This window comes from Syngnathoides biaculeatus, chromosome 2 (assembly GCF_019802595.1).
Source record: "Syngnathoides biaculeatus isolate LvHL_M chromosome 2, ASM1980259v1, whole genome shotgun sequence".
NCBI lineage: Eukaryota > Metazoa > Chordata > Actinopteri > Syngnathiformes > Syngnathidae > Syngnathoides > Syngnathoides biaculeatus.
The window spans coordinates 8,568,621-8,584,626 of NC_084641.1; positions in this window are offsets into that span (position 1 = coordinate 8,568,621).

Consider the following 16,006-nt stretch of genomic DNA (forward strand, 5'->3'; position numbering starts at 1 on the left):
TCTGTCATCCTGGCAACCATCGCTCGTTGAGGGCACAAGCAGAATGCAGGGGGAGCAGCAGCCAAGGGTTGAACTTTAATTCAACACAAACCTCGGAGACTACACCACCTGAGGGAAATTCAACTTCCACTCTTGATTCCTCCCAAGATGACCTGGTCTGCAACTTGTCATCGAACCTAAAAATAAATAAATATGAAGCCTCCACCGCTCGGGGTGTGCTACTACCTTTCTAAACAATGTTTTTACACAGTTTGAAGAGCCAAGCTCCTTCAATCCATCCACATGACTTAAGTGTCTTACTGACATCCGGCACACCTTGCTCTGCAAAAGGTCTCACTTTTTAAGACGGTCGTGATAATGTTTTTTTCATCATTTCGGAATCAGTAAAACTGTTATTCCTGTGTTTTTTTTATTTTACTCATTTGTCACCAAATTTGGACAGACATTAACATGACCAAAAATGTAATGTACTCAAAACATTGTTGGAATAGAACCAAACTTTTTGTTTTTTAGCGAGTTTTTCGCATGTGCTAGCATGACTATCAAAGCGTTTCACGCTGAAATAATGAGAAGTGCAGTAAATGCTAGCCTAGAAGTTACCAAGGGCTGGTTGACAAATCTACATTTCTTTTCTGTCTAAATTGTAGTAGGTGTTATTACTCATTTTAGACTACTAAATAGGGTAGGGCGGGCTGTTCCTTTCTGAACTTATTGTTGATGCTCATCGGTCGCTGGCGAGTATTCTCTGCAGGACTGGAGCCACTGAATTATTGAAGACGCCACTGTCCCTAAGCTGAAACACCACATGGAAGTCTTTGTTCTCGAGACATGACAAGAGCAGAGGGCTTGATGAAACATGGTGGGATGCTTACAAACTATCCGTCACAGCACTGCTTAGCACACACTGATGTGGGATTAGATTTTGGCCAGGGTAGAGGGAATTTCTCCTGTCAGGCAGGAAGTGGTGGGGATTAAACAATCCTGTAGGCAGGATGGTGTAATAAAAGTTTCCAGCGTTTTATAAATCATTAGAATTAAAATACATGCATGCTATATTTAACGGCTATTGGACCTGTAGACATTTATCTGTATATAATACGCTGTTTATGTGAGTCTGTTGGCTCTACGTTATTTCATGTATACTGTACATGTGTATAAGTTATGTTTCTCAGGCTGCCAGGCTTTTGCCTTACTCAACGCCCCAGTAGTAATACCATCCTTGCTCTCCCTCTGAGCGCCAGTTTTATTACATTACATAGCCATGATCCTCTAGCTGCTTATGAAACCTGATAACAAGCAGCAAACCTTTGATTTACCCAGCTCTGAGACCTGCTGAACCCTCACATGGTCGCTAAGAGCTACTTGCCCTGAAATCAATGGTAGTTTAATAACACCGGTGAGCAGCAATCCAATACATCAAAGTAAGTAAATGAAATCTTATTGATTTTATATATTATACTTTAAATCAGTTATGATATTAACCAAACTTCATTGGGCGTTTTGTTTGCAATTTAAAACAGTGGCCAATTGTCTTAAATAATGAATTATGACACTATTTTTTTGTCTTGTCAGCTCACTTCGGACATGAGGGTGACCCTGTCTCATGCAGTGGAGTGACTATATACCCCGCACCATGTACTGCTGGGCCAATGGCTAGTCAGGTGTTGTTACTATGGTGCTCGAGAGTGGTGTCTGAGTGGTGGGGGTGGGGTGGGGGGGTTTGGGTTAAGCACCCAGAAAGGCATTCATCCATTTTCTATTGTGCTTATCCTCATGGTTGCAGGTCAGTTAGAGCCTAGACCAGCTGACTTCACCAGCTGACTAAGGAGACAAATCAGGATTTACACTTATATTCACAATATATTGTATCAATATTTTCAGTCAACATCATTTGTAAAACACTGAAAACACATCAGTGTGAGTTTTCTTTCAAGAACACAAAAACAATTGGAAACACATGTAAATATAAATGTGATGTACATTAACCTCTATAAACATTAGCTGAGCCCACCCGTATATGCATTTTCTGTTCCGCTTATCGTCACTATGGCCACAGGTGTGCTGGAGCCTATCCCAGCTATCTTCAGGGGAGAGCAGGGGTACACCCTGAATTGGTCGCCAGCCAATCGCAGGGCGCATATACACAAACGGCCACACTCACATTCACACCTACGGGCAATTTAGAGTTTTCAATCAACTGATCACGCATTTTTTTAAAATGTGTGAGGAAACCAGAGTACCTGGAGAAAACCCACAGGCACGAGGGAGAACATGCAAACTCCACACAGGTGGGATCGGGATTTGAACCGCAGGCCTCAGAAAAATGAGACAGATGTGCTTACCAGTCCCCCCAAAGCACTGCGATTGTTCAGATATAAATACACAAATTGAAAAACAAGCCAAGGGGCTGAATGTGATTTTAATATTTGCATACACTGTATTATAAGAAAAATGTCACTGATGGTGTAGTGTTACACACCCCTGAATTTGGTGCAGGCAACGTGAGATTTATTCCCGCTCAGTGATTGTGTCGATATCTGCCCAATGACTGACTGGGGACCAGTTCAGGGTGTCGTCTGCCTTTCGCCCGAAGCCAGCTGGAATTGGCTCCGGCTCTCCCGTGACCCTTGTGAGGATAAGCGGCTTGGATGACGGATGGGTGTATTATGAGCATCAGTTAATACTGTTACCAAACTTACAATCACAGAAACAATAAAATATTGAAATCAAACCCAATCCTGTAAGGTGTTTTTCAAACTCATTTGATCTGAGAATAAAATTGAAATGGGAACACTGGCTTCACTCAAGTCCCATGTGAGCTGTTGCATCAGTAGGTTGACTGGATGTTGTCACAGTGTGAAACATCGCTGTAACACTCAGCGTGTTTCACTAGCCCCCCCACCACCTGCACATGTGGGATGTGAGGCACACTGCAACACAGCCAGCTGCCCTCCACAGGTGTTGGCAGCAGACAGAAAAACATGTTTTACCTGATGGATTTAGCCTACTTTGTATTGTAGTCGCTGGCAATTCGAGCCTCTGCCTACTCACGCCGTCACAGGTTGCCAAGCAACCAGCTGGCATCGTCTTTGTGACCCATGAGATAGTTTGCAGTCTTACAAAATGGAAGTGAGGATTGCTTCTTCAACTGAAATGATAACTGCATCCGTGGCTAAAACCAAACAGTCAAGCTTCGGTCAGTGATGCACCACCTAATTCGCACATTTGTCCCATTGACTGACGACAAGATGGAGCAAAAAAAGAGGTGCGAGACTTTACTGAGGTGCATAGTCTTGGCGCAATTGAGTAAGCAACAATTAATCTCAAGCTGGTGGTTCAGCTTCCTGCATTGTTAATAAACTCTGAGAGATGAGCGTGATTGATTCGCACTGGCCTGTAACAATATGCAGCTCCTCAGTGGACTCATTTACCTTTCGGTTCCTCTTCGTCTGCGCCTTTATCTGCCGTTATTGTCTCTGCATATTAAATTTAAGCCCTTGCCCAACATTCTGCACAATATCTCACAAAGATGGGTGTGCTGGTCCTTTACCTGGCTTTGCTATCAGCTTGTGTTTGTGCAGTAGTGTGAAGATAGCATCGCTGTTCTTGTGTCAAGTTATAAATGGATATGCCTGCGCAGACATTCTTGCATGTCATTTGGGTGAGCAATAAGTGGTTGTGGTAGATACCGATCATGTAGTGCACGTGTTTGTGCGTGTCGCACTCTAAACAGACAGGTAGACATCATCCCCTTCATCTTGGCTGTCAAGATACCATCTTGTTGACTTCACCTGAGACTCGAGATTGTATTTTGACCAGCGCCAATCATCCCTCTCACAGACAGCACTCAGCGGCAGCTCACCGCCTCAAAGATCTTATTAAGCACGGGGAGAGAGGAAGTGGTGTAGAATAGAAATGGGAAGATGAGCAGACACTGAGAGGGTAAGTTTTAATATCACAACCATAAACGCTACGTTGTAACATCCAAGGTCGCGGCAAAGTACAAAAAGGCAATGAGATGGAGAAATGAATAAAAGTCAAAAGTATTGGTTAATGCTACAGCAACGTTGCTTTAGGACATTGTGGACAAAGCACCTTGGTAGTAAGACACAGGACCAAAGGGTGAGATTTTTTAACTGTCAAAAAATTTGCTACACCAGTCAGGGCGTGGATGAGAAACCCAGTCGGCTGTAGTAAAATGTGGTGACCGCAAGTAAACTTGACAGTTCGTCCTCGGGCATTTCAAAACTTAAAGGCGGTTCGTTGTGAGAAGGGAAGCGGGGCTGGCTGTACCTGGCGCCTCACAGTTCTGTCACATCGTCTCACATTTGGTCCGGGCTATGTTCCATTTTTCCACTGTTTTCATTTCAAACTAGGGTGTAAAATTCTACTTTGTAAATTACCTGCACCCTTGATGTGTAGCATTTCCTACAGGCTAAAATAAATATCTAAGTTTTACATCAATGACATATTGACCCTTAAATTGGTAACTTCAATCATCATTATTTTCTAGAGGAGTGAATGGTTTTGAAATGTGCTGCAACCTTTGAGGTTGCACTGTACTCTCTGACTTTTACTATAAAGAATACACTGCCAATAGCAGGTGATGGTCTTTTCCAGTACACTTTCTATGGCTGCAATATTGATTCTGACAATTTTTTTGACTGATTTCTGATTCAGTGTCTCTACATGCCCTGCCATTCACAAGCCTGGAGTAGTTTGCCTTTCTCCCACTGTCAGATGGTATGGACTTTAGCCTTCAAAAAGGTAGAATATGATGTAAAAAAAAAAAAAAAAAAAAAAGCATTGTTCCACTCACAAAGCTGATACAGATTAATAGCAAAATTCTGATTGCACAAATTGTCATACGTGTTTAGCTAAAAAAAAAAAAAAATAACATAATCCAAGCTATGGTGCGTGGAGTTAATGTTGTTATATGTAGATAGTATGTTGTCAAGGCTACAGTCACATGCGCCTGAGAGAACAGATAGGACCAACAGGCGATCAGAGAGGTATTATCTAAACACAGCTGAGGAAATGAAAAGTAAAAGATGAGCTTTTGCAATATTTTTTCCACGCATACAGAAAAGTGGCAGATTTGATAGCTTCTTATCGTATCTTTTTGGGGGGTTAATGGCTTTCTCGACTAGTCTTTTTCTTTTTATCCTCTCTGATCTCTTTCCCCCTGCCTCTCACGTGTATTAAAGCCGAGGCCGATCTGTCCCCTTGCCATCCATCCTCTTCATTCCCTATCTTTACCCTCACCTCTATCACTCCTCCATCTTCCACCCCCACCTCCTTCGCATTCACCATGCTTTCTAATTTCTTTCTCTTACCTTCTCCCAGTGTGAGGTGCCTGTTGCTGATCCAGCATGGGACTCTCTCTAAGACGGTACCATCTACTTCAGTGGCTAGTTATTAATTACTCGACGATACCTCATCTGTTCTCCGCCTGCCAACAGAAGTAATTACTTCTCTCCCCATTTTCCTCCCCTCGTCTGCATCAGAAATGACGCGATAACCAGGAACCCAAATTACTCCTGCTGATGAGACAATCATTGAGCACTGGGGAGGACGACAGAGATTTTTCAGGCCATTGCTGTGATTTGCCCGTCAGGGTAATGGCACCTCAATTTGGTTTTGGATGCTTTCCGGACACATTTGTGGGGCATTTCCAATTTCCAGCTTGTGAAACGCTAGGAAATGAAAAAGGAATGATAGTTTGAATGAAATAAATGAGCATTTTTTTGGTGGTCTCGTCACAAACAGAGAGAGAGAGAGAGAGAGAGAGAGAGAGAGAGAGAGAGAGAGAGAAAGCTATCTTAAGTCACCTTTTCCCTGTGTATTATAATACAATAAGAAATCACAAGATTTAAAAGATAGAAAACATCCCATTAAACAAAATTGGCAAGTATTTACAATACTGTAAAAAAAAAGTCTAAAACTGAAATGGTATTTGTTTGATTTGATTTATCATACATTTGTTTCATTTATTTTACAATTTTTTTTTTTTAGTTACTCCTTTCAGTCTATTCTTTGCCAGACAACACGCATGCTCTATAGGATTTAAGTCTAGAGATTCATTTGTCCAGTATAAAACCTTATTTAACTAACTGTAATTGTCAACTGTAACTGTAAGTGTCTGAACCAGCAAAAGGGTTCTTTCAAATATGAAAACACATTCCTATGGATCTATCTATTTTCCATAGCATTTGTCCTCTTTGATGTCATAAGAGAGCTGGAACATATCCCGGCCAATTTTGGCTGCGTGGGATGTGGGAGGAGGTTAGAGTACCACGAAAAGGCCCACTTAAGGACAGGAAACGAAAACTATATTCCTAGACTTTGTTACCAATATTCATGAATTTTCAGGGAAATAATGCTGTTGTTGTTAACTAAAGTGAAAAAGTGGGGAGTAAGGCCACGTTGGTGCAATTAAGATCAGCTATTTGAACCACTACACTACCATTGTTCCCCAGAAATTATGGATCAGCATCATTATCAAGATCTGAAATAAAATATAATGGTTCTCTGGTGGTCCATGTCGCTACCCCTATAAAAATTGTTTGTAGTTTATGCATACTCCTACTAACAAAGCAATGAAAACATAACCCCCTCGGGGAAGGTAAATAAACATTTTGATGTCTTCATATAGAAAAAGTACCTGCTCTACGTGCATGATCACTCCATCTAATCCTTTGGTAACGCTTTCTGCATCTTCAATTTCCTATCAGTCCTCACAGACTCCTCTTTGCCGCTCCTTCTTTGCAATTTGGATCCTAATGGTCTTTTTACAGCTGCTGGCTAATGTTGCCACGGGGGGACGTAACAGGACCTTAACGAGACAATGCCGTCCCATATGCAGCGTATATGAGGGGCAAATTTGTCTGCTTCAATAGTGACAGGAGCAATCTGTAGCGCTGTTCCAGTGAGGAGCCCAGCAGAGACGGGGGTGTCGGGGGAAAAAAAAGACCTTAGTGTATTCAGGATTATATCGTAGGAGCCCATTGAAAGTCTAATGGAATAGTCACATCAAATAGTCTTGGTAGGAGCATGCTCAGATGACTTCATGGACGCACACATACACGCACACACACACGCAGAAACAGAAGCCATTACCAGTAAGGGTTGGACCATTACTCTCTGTCCAGTGTGTGTGTGTGTAGAGGCGAAGCCAGTCTCGACAGGAAGGCTAGAGAAGTCCATAAAGAGACCTGTGATATTGCATTATGCCCATGCTGGTAAAAACAGCATGACGATCCAAATCAGTATTAATAAAAGATCTTTATCATTTTTTGTCTTAACTATCAGAATGAATTCATCTCTCGAATCTGTCCAAGTAAGACTTGTAAACGCTGGTTGCCTTTTCCTTTTCAGTAGATTGTACTGGGGTTTACAAGTCCAGCCACTCATTTATGAGCCACTTATCCTCACAAGGGTAACAGGAGTGCTGGAGCCTTTCCCAGCAATTGTCATGCAAGTAGCGGGGTACACCCTGAACTGGTTTCCAGCCAATCGCAGGGCAAACAGAGACAAGCAATACTTGTACTCACAATCACACTTAAGGGCAATTTAGAGTCTCCAATCAGTGCATGTTTTTGGGATGTGGAGTCGGGTTTGTTTGCAAGTAAAAAAAAAAAAATAATTTGATGCAAATGGTCCGGAATGCACCTGCTCGAGCTCTTATTGTTACCAGAAAACTAAACCACATTACACGATCCTAAAATTCCTCCACTGGCTGCCTGTAAGTGTGTGAACATGTTTTAAGATCTTATTGTTAGTCTGCAAAGCTCCGACTGGTCTAGAAGAAGAGTCATCTTTATTGTCATGAAAATGCATGCATGATTGCACACAAAATTTTCTGGATTTTACCCATCACAGAGAACACACACACTTGATAGTGGAACACACTGGAGGAGAGGGCAGCAGTAGCACCCGGGGAGCAGTTCAGAGTATCAGTGTCTTGCTCACCACAACCGTGAGTCCTGGGGATGGTCCAGTCGGGGTCTTGAACCTAAGTCCCCCACAGTGGTGGGTGATGATCTTAAGCATTGGGCCACAGCTGCCCATTGGACTTAAACACAGTCTATACAGTCAGACAGTATATCTTATTGCTCAATTTGCTCACAGATCAAATCCATCCATCCATTCTCCACCGCTTTTGAGGTCGGGTCGCGGGGGCATTAGCTTCAGAAGGGACGCAAAAACTTCCTTCTCCCCAGTTACTTCATCCAGCTCTTGCCAGGGGATCACAATTCGTTTCCAGGTCAGCTGAGAGATGTAGTCTCTCCAGCGTGTCCTGGGATGTCCCCAGGGTCTCCTCCCGCTGAGACGTGCCCAGAACACCTCACCAGGGAGGCGTCCAGGAGGCATCTGAATCAGATACCCCAGCCAGCTCATCTGATTCCTCACAATGCGGAGGAGCAGCAGCTCTACTTGGAGCTACTCCCTACTCCCAGATGAATTAGCTTCTCACCCTGGATCAAATCAATTTTCCCAAGTGAAATAAATTGAAATGCCATTAATCTGCTTCAGACCCCCCCCCTCAAAATGCCACCATTTTAAAGTTTTTAATAAAGAAAAAATACCACTATATTTTCTATTAAAAAAACATAACATACCTAAACAAACTTTTTAAAAGTGTAATTATTATGGATCGATCGATGTCCCAAGCCACCAACCAACTAAGGAGCCCCCATAACTCAGTGGTTAGAGCATTGGTTTGGGAAACCAGTGGTTGTGAGCTCGCATCTCACTGGGGCCTCTACTTTCCAAGAGGGGTTACGTCAGGAAGGGCATCCAGTGTTTTTAAAAAAAAAAAAAAAAAAAAAACTGTGCCAAACAAATATGAGCGTCCATCTGAGATCTCAGACTGCAAGCTGAAAGAAATTTAGATCGATGTCCCAATCTGATGTGATGGAGATCACCTGAAAAATAACTGTTTCTTCATTTGTTAACATTTTAAATGTCACAAAGTGACAAAATAATCCAAAGGTACAAATATCTTGCCAAATGGAATAATCATTTAGTTTTAACTTAAACAATGTAGGTTTTTCAGAGTATTTTTAGTATTCATACAATGTAAATGATTAAACGTGACATGCAGACTCTTCTGTGTTTGTGTTTGTGTGTGAGTGTCAAGCCCTCCCTGAGGATGCTTCAAGCTGTTTAATGACACTCCAGGTGTCGTTTACTGTTAAACTAAATGCGCAGCTAAAAGAATTACGCACATTGTGTATTTAAATCGAATCTGGGATAGGCTCCAGGATACCCGCAATCCCAGTAAGGATAAGCAGAATGGAAGATGAATGAGCACACATGATCATTTTAGAGATCGCCATCTTAATGCAAACAGTCAACGGAAACCCCCACACTGATAGGCAACTCAAATTTTGGCTCACAACACGAAGCAAAAAAAATCAACAAAGCCATGGCTTGCACTGTAACTTGAAAAATTTGAAAGTTGGGTTACTTGTTAGTGAAACTATTACTATATTCAGGACATCTCCTGTGAGACATTCACAGCCCTCAGGGAGTCAGGTGCAGGTTAATTTTATTTCCAGAACCATACCAACCAAAGTGAAGCCGCATTCAATTTCTTTAATGGTCAACAATGAACAGACTTTTTAAATACCTTATAGCTGCTCAACCTGTTAGTATATTTACTGCAGGCCAAAAAGCTTTATTATTTACTGATCCGGTTTCATAAATCCAAATAGTATTTTTTTTTTTGTTTTCACCATCTTGCTTTTGTTTTGTGATCTAACCTTGAAAAATCACATACTTTTCAATTCTACTATATTATATTTTGGTATTTTACTTTGCATTTTTATTGTGTTTCTAATATTTATTTAGATGTCTCCATAAAGCCCTCTGGATTGGCTTTGTATTTGCTTCGCTTTCTACACAAATAAACTTGCCTAGCCTTGTCTTGTAGAGCACAGACGCTATTCAGGACAAATATTGCAGCTTCCAAAAGAAGTAATCAGGTGCGAGATATGAGGGTGATGACCCCAACGCAGCTGCTTTAGTAAGACACTTGGGATACTGTGGCTAATTAGCAGCAGGTGTGCAAGGTGGCGGTCATTAGGTTAATGATGTCAAGGGCCTCCAGTTTGTAAATGATACTTACATGATGTCATCAATTCATGCACACCGGCTGAACCGGTTCATCTAAAAACAGCCTTCTGCTAGCTAATTGTCCAGTTGTTCATCATCTGCATCTTTTTGCTAATGCTAACTGTATTTTCAGTACTGTATAGACAAGCCTTTGAACTTGTTCACAAAAGTCGTTTTGGCATCGTAAAATAGTAAATGTTTTAGGAATACATTGATTCCGTTTAAATTGTTGTTTATTGTTCATGTTTGTTTTTTTTTTTTTTTTTTTGCTTTATCGGATCACTTTAATGGTGTGATCATTGCAACGGGATATGATTTGTGTTGACAAGGCTTGCAAGGATGTGGCATCCATTGCCATGTTCATATCATTTAAATAGATGACTGCCCATTTTTTTGATAAAAGACTTTTAACATACTAAATTGGCGACTGAGCATAAATTTGGGGCATTTTGTTCATGTCTGACTGCAAAGTAATTGTATATGATTGCTTGTACTGGACATCTACTCCCATGTTTTTCCCATTTTAACTGATGACACCCTAACAGTCAGGTGCAGGTAACATATCAACACCATCACTGAACAGGAATCGATCCCACCCAGCCTGCACCAAAGAAAGGCATGTGTACACCATCTGTGACCCTCTCTACAGTACACCGCTACTGTCACTGAGGTCAGAACCAAGACAGTGGATGCATGGCGGCTTTGGGAATGAAAAAGGACATTCCAAAGGCAAGTACCATTACTAATTGCTCCAAAATGGGTTGATATTACAGGGACTGGGAGTTTAATTTTCTTGGGAAAAAAAATAATAAAATCAACTTGTTTGTGAAATATTGACTATTAAGAGCCTGTGCATCTATCCATCCATCCATCCATTTTCTTTGCTGCTTATCCTCACAAAGGTCGCTGGGAGTGCTGGAGTCTATCCCAGCTGTCAACAGGCAGGAGGCTGGATACACCCTGAACTGGTTGCCATCGAGACAAACTGCCACACTCACAATCACACGAAGGGGCAATTTAGAGTGTCCAATTAATGTTGCATGTTTTTGGGATATGGGAGGAAATCAGAGTGCCCGGAGAAAACCCTTGCAGCCACAGGGGAGGAGATGCAAACTCCACACAGACGGGTTCGGGATTGAACCCAGGACCTCAGAACTGTGAGGCCAATGCTTTCCAGCTGAGTCACCATACCGCCTAATAATGTTACTATCACATAAAATGTATCATTTTGAAGTTCTGAAGACGTGTCAAAAATGGCAAATGATTATAGTGCACTACCAAATTTGTGTTTGTTTGTCTATTGACTCGCTAGTAAACAGGCAACTATTAGATTTATGGGCAATCTTTACAAACACGCGCTGTGTATTGTTTTGCTCAGTCAAAATTACAAACAAAGCTAGTGATGGCCTAGGAATTCTGTACTGTGCTGTAAATAGTTGAAACTTTTTATTGTTTTCTGATTGTAATTTAATGAAGAAACACATTATTGATTAGAAATGAGATGGATATTTTTAAAAATATTTTGTATCTGTGTATATTCAAATTTACATTATTATTTTTTCTGTACATATGATTGTAATCTGCTTGCTTGTCTTTTCTCAGAAAGAGGTAGATATGTCCCGATAGGTTCAAGAGCAGGAGGAATACGGTATGTGCCAGTGTTTTGCTGCTGCACCCCCTTTCACTGGGCACAGCAGCCGTAATGTTCGTAAGTCATCCTTGATTAACCCGTGCAGAATGACTCCAATTATAGCCAATTAGCTCGCGCAGAGCGAGCCACTCTTCATGCAGATGAACGCAATGGAGAGGGGCAGGGACGGATGGAGGAACACAGTGAGGTTGAAGTGGAAGTGTGGAAATCCAACATTAGGCAAAAGGACCTTCTGGAAGGGGAGTCGAGATGTGATGGGAAGGGGGGGAAATAATGATGGTTGCACACTCTTTTTGTGCCCTAGAGAAAGTTCATGCTCGATATGAGAAATGCTAAAAGGCGCAAACTGCAAATATAATCTCTGTTTATTCCTGCTACTCCTCCTCTCCATGTGTATTCACACAGGCTGCCAAACCTCGTAGGCCTACCTACTAGATAACAGTGCCAGCCTCCCCCGGCTGTCCCCCGCTATCACCCAGCAGCAGGGGTGCAGAGGCCAGGCTGAAGAGCCCACTCAGCCCGTCCAGTGATTGCCTCAGTCTGTCATCAGCCAGACGATTTCTATTATTGCAGATGGATGATTGGCCTGGCTCGATGCCGGCCTGGCAGAGCAAGCTCATTTTGGAGCAGTTTGAAGTGTGAGCCTCACTGTACTCTGAGAAGAGTGAGGGAGGGGACCAATTGAAAAGGGGGGGATTTGGCATGGAGGCAATGTAGATGGCTGGTAATGACAAATCACGTAGGATGAGCTTGTTAACGTTGCAGACTCCATGTCCAACGGCAATTTGCCTGTTAATGGGGAGTGCTCTTCTGCAAAACAAACAGACCTGCCTCTCTTAGAACAAGGAGTTTGTTTATGTTTGTGTGCGGTGACAGCGGATGTCACGCTCCCCCCATCACTTGGTGATACGTCAGAACATTTTGGGCGGCCCCAGAGTTAGCGTTTGCTGTAAACACCCTCCACAGCACCAGAATCTACAAAAGAGTCAGTATCTTGCATTCACCATGGCACAATGTGAGGTCACTGTCATATGACCAGCACATGGTCTCACCCACTCTCATGTGTCTCATGTTGTTGTTCTGCATCAAATCCAATTACCCTGACGCAGGGACATCTTGAATGTGACTATTGAGAGGCCTTTATGGTCCGACTCAGCCACGCCGCTTTGACTGGCCTGAGGTTAGTTTGCGCAGCCTGAATCAATCGTCTTCAGGGAACTCATAGCTTCTGACATTTGGACATGGAGACATGCAATGCTATGAGGTATTTTTATGGTGTATTGATTCAGAGTTCTAAAAATGGTGCATCACAAATCAGATTTAATTATGCATGATGTCCTGAAGTTTTGAAAGTACAGTGAAAATCCTGTTGGAGGGTTTCACTTCTCTGGCTGCTTATGTGTCACTGATAATGATGTCAGTCGTTCGACTTTAACGCATCATCACACACAACTTTTGAGTCATTTGATGGAGCTGGTATAGCTCCCATATTTTTTATTTGGTTCTTCAGAAATATTTGGCATGATGGAATCACCATTTAGCCTTGAATGTGGTCTGCAGTTGTCAAGAACTGAGTCTGAACTGACCCACATTCAAAAACCTATCCTGACCATTTTTAAATTTACAAGGGAGGTAGCCCTTTGCGTGGCCGACTGACACAATAATCAAGATGATACCTTAATAATTAAAGAAAATGTTCCCTGTCAATTGATTGTCTGTCTTTAGGTTTTCTTACTCAACATGTATGTCGAACTTGGGCGGCTCCAACTACCGGAGACAAACTTCTCGCGTGTTGTTTCCATACTTGGCTAAAAAAGGTGATTCTGATTTCAAACACTCCAGACTGAAAACAAACAAATGTCTAACCTGTGACTTCAAAGTGTCATGGCCCTGCTGGTCCCTGTCCGGGCTGTGCCGGTCCCCGATTCGGCACGCAGCTGCGGCAATCAATGGAAGTGCACAGCTGCGCCTCGTTTCAGGTACAACCACACGTACGGTCTGGCTTTTGCCAGATTGATGCCTCAAGCCTCGTTCCCGCACTCTCCTGATCCTGTTCTTGCTTTCACCTGTACCGACTCCTGCTTGCCTACTGACCTGCCTTTCATGCCTGCCGATTTCATTACTGCTGCTTCCGTGGACTACCTGTTGGGTTCTCGACACCGGACTGAATAAAGACATTTCCCAAACCACCTCTGCGCCTCCCAAGTTGTGCATTTGGGTCCAACCCCGCGATCTGGTCGTGACACAAAGCAGTTAACAACCACCCACAGTCCTTTGGAACTCGTCGTCACTGGCATAAACTGATGGAGGTAAAAATTTGGGGTTGAATTAAAAAAAGAAATGCTCAGTTGCAGCAACAGCTTTTATGCTCCCTCACCTTACGCTTTGGATGTCTCTTCCCTACCCGCTTTGTGAGTAAAAAGGTGACTGACATGTTACCTAATGGGTTAAAAAAAAAAAAAAAAAAAAAAAAAGATGCTTCAGTGGTTAAAAAGAAGTGCTGGAGGTCCACAGGGTTACGGGCAGATAATACTTGACTTGCCTCAGAGCCTGGCAACCCAAACTAACACCATTGGAGTCTGTAGTTCCCCACGTCTGCTTTGGTCCAGTGCTGACGCAGACTTGGATATCACACAGGAATTAAACGCCATCGGCATTTTACTGGACCCAAACAACGTGCGCCATGTCTGTGAGACACAACAGCAGCTTTGAACCATCATTACTGACATTTGCATGGATTCCCTATGAGGATGGCTTACCTCCTGATTGCACTCAGTGTTACTGCTGTGAATGCACCGTGCGCTAAGCCCTTACACTGATCGGTGATGCGGTGGGCATGCTGTCAATATTGGCCCATTCACCGTGAGTGAACAAATCACCCCTTGACATGGCCAGCCATGTGTGTAATAGCAAGGATTAAGATAGGAAGGTACACACATGAATATACAACAGAGTGTTACAGAGGGGGCCGCCTTGGGAAATGAGCAAGGCCATGGGTGTGTGTCTTGCTTGGAAACAACATAGAGAAAGAGCGTGGACATCAGCTGTTCACTGGTGGCTGCCCTGATTATGACTGACACATTGCTATTTGAAGTCATTGTGAATTTGGACTTTTGTACAATTTGACGTGACACAGGTCGGAAGAAAATGTGTCTTTGATTAACATAATGTACATGTAATTTACAAGCAAGCTCAGCTGCTTTCTGCTTTATATGCCAACGGTTGCCAAAGCTTCCTCATTGGAGAGTCATGTTATTCTTGACCTTGTAGTTCCTGCTTTTGTTTTTTTTATAACTCACCTCCTGCAACCCACAATGGACTGCAATCCTAATGTACTCGGTAAAAATTGCTGGTTAAAATTAATTAATTCAGAAAGAAAGAAGTTTACAGGTTGGCAAACCAATTCAGATATACAGACAATGCACAAAGCTCAATTTTCTCCTTCAACCTCATCAATTGCATGAATTGGAAGCAATACCAGCCATTGTCTTTTTATAAGAAGTGACAACATTTACAGAGGAGATTAGGCTCAATGGAAGATGACAGGATGTTAGCAAGAAAACGATTGTGAAAGCGGAGAGGGTTTAAGCGTCTTTTTGGTTCACATCCTGCCTGCTTGCAAAAGTGCAAATGGGTATTTTCCGTCTCCCACTCTTAGCCTAATTGGCACTTAACAGCCGCTTCGAATGGCCGCCTTGATGGTTGTGCCTCCGCTCGTTTGCCTTGGTGTAGGAAACAGTAATGCTCCATATCAAACCAGCTGAGGGTGCACCTAAGCTTGCACCCTCTGCTCCCATCATGTCCTCCCCCACTTTTGTGCTCCTCGCTCGGGAAGGAGTTTGCACCCCAGACAGCTCAGAGCACTCATTATCACTTTCCAGAGTCAGCCTGTCGCTCTGGAATTCACTCCTCCTCCTATCTTCTAGTCATCCGCCCCCCATCTTTACCTTCTCTCACAGCTCTTCCACTAGCGTGAAGAAGATGTCAGGAGTTACTCTCTATCCAGGCTTTGAGCCAGAAGCGATTCTGACATATGGCTCACTACACTTTATCTTTATTTCACCAGCCCTTCCCGTCTTGAGCAAATGTCCTTTTCTGTGCCGATGGCGAAAGGTGTGTTTGCGGCCACATGATTTTCTCAAAATGTAAAGGTTATCACGGAGGCAGTTTAAACAGGAAGAACATTGTCCAAATGTTGTAAAGGCACCAGAGTGCACAGATGCCGTATAGTCCACC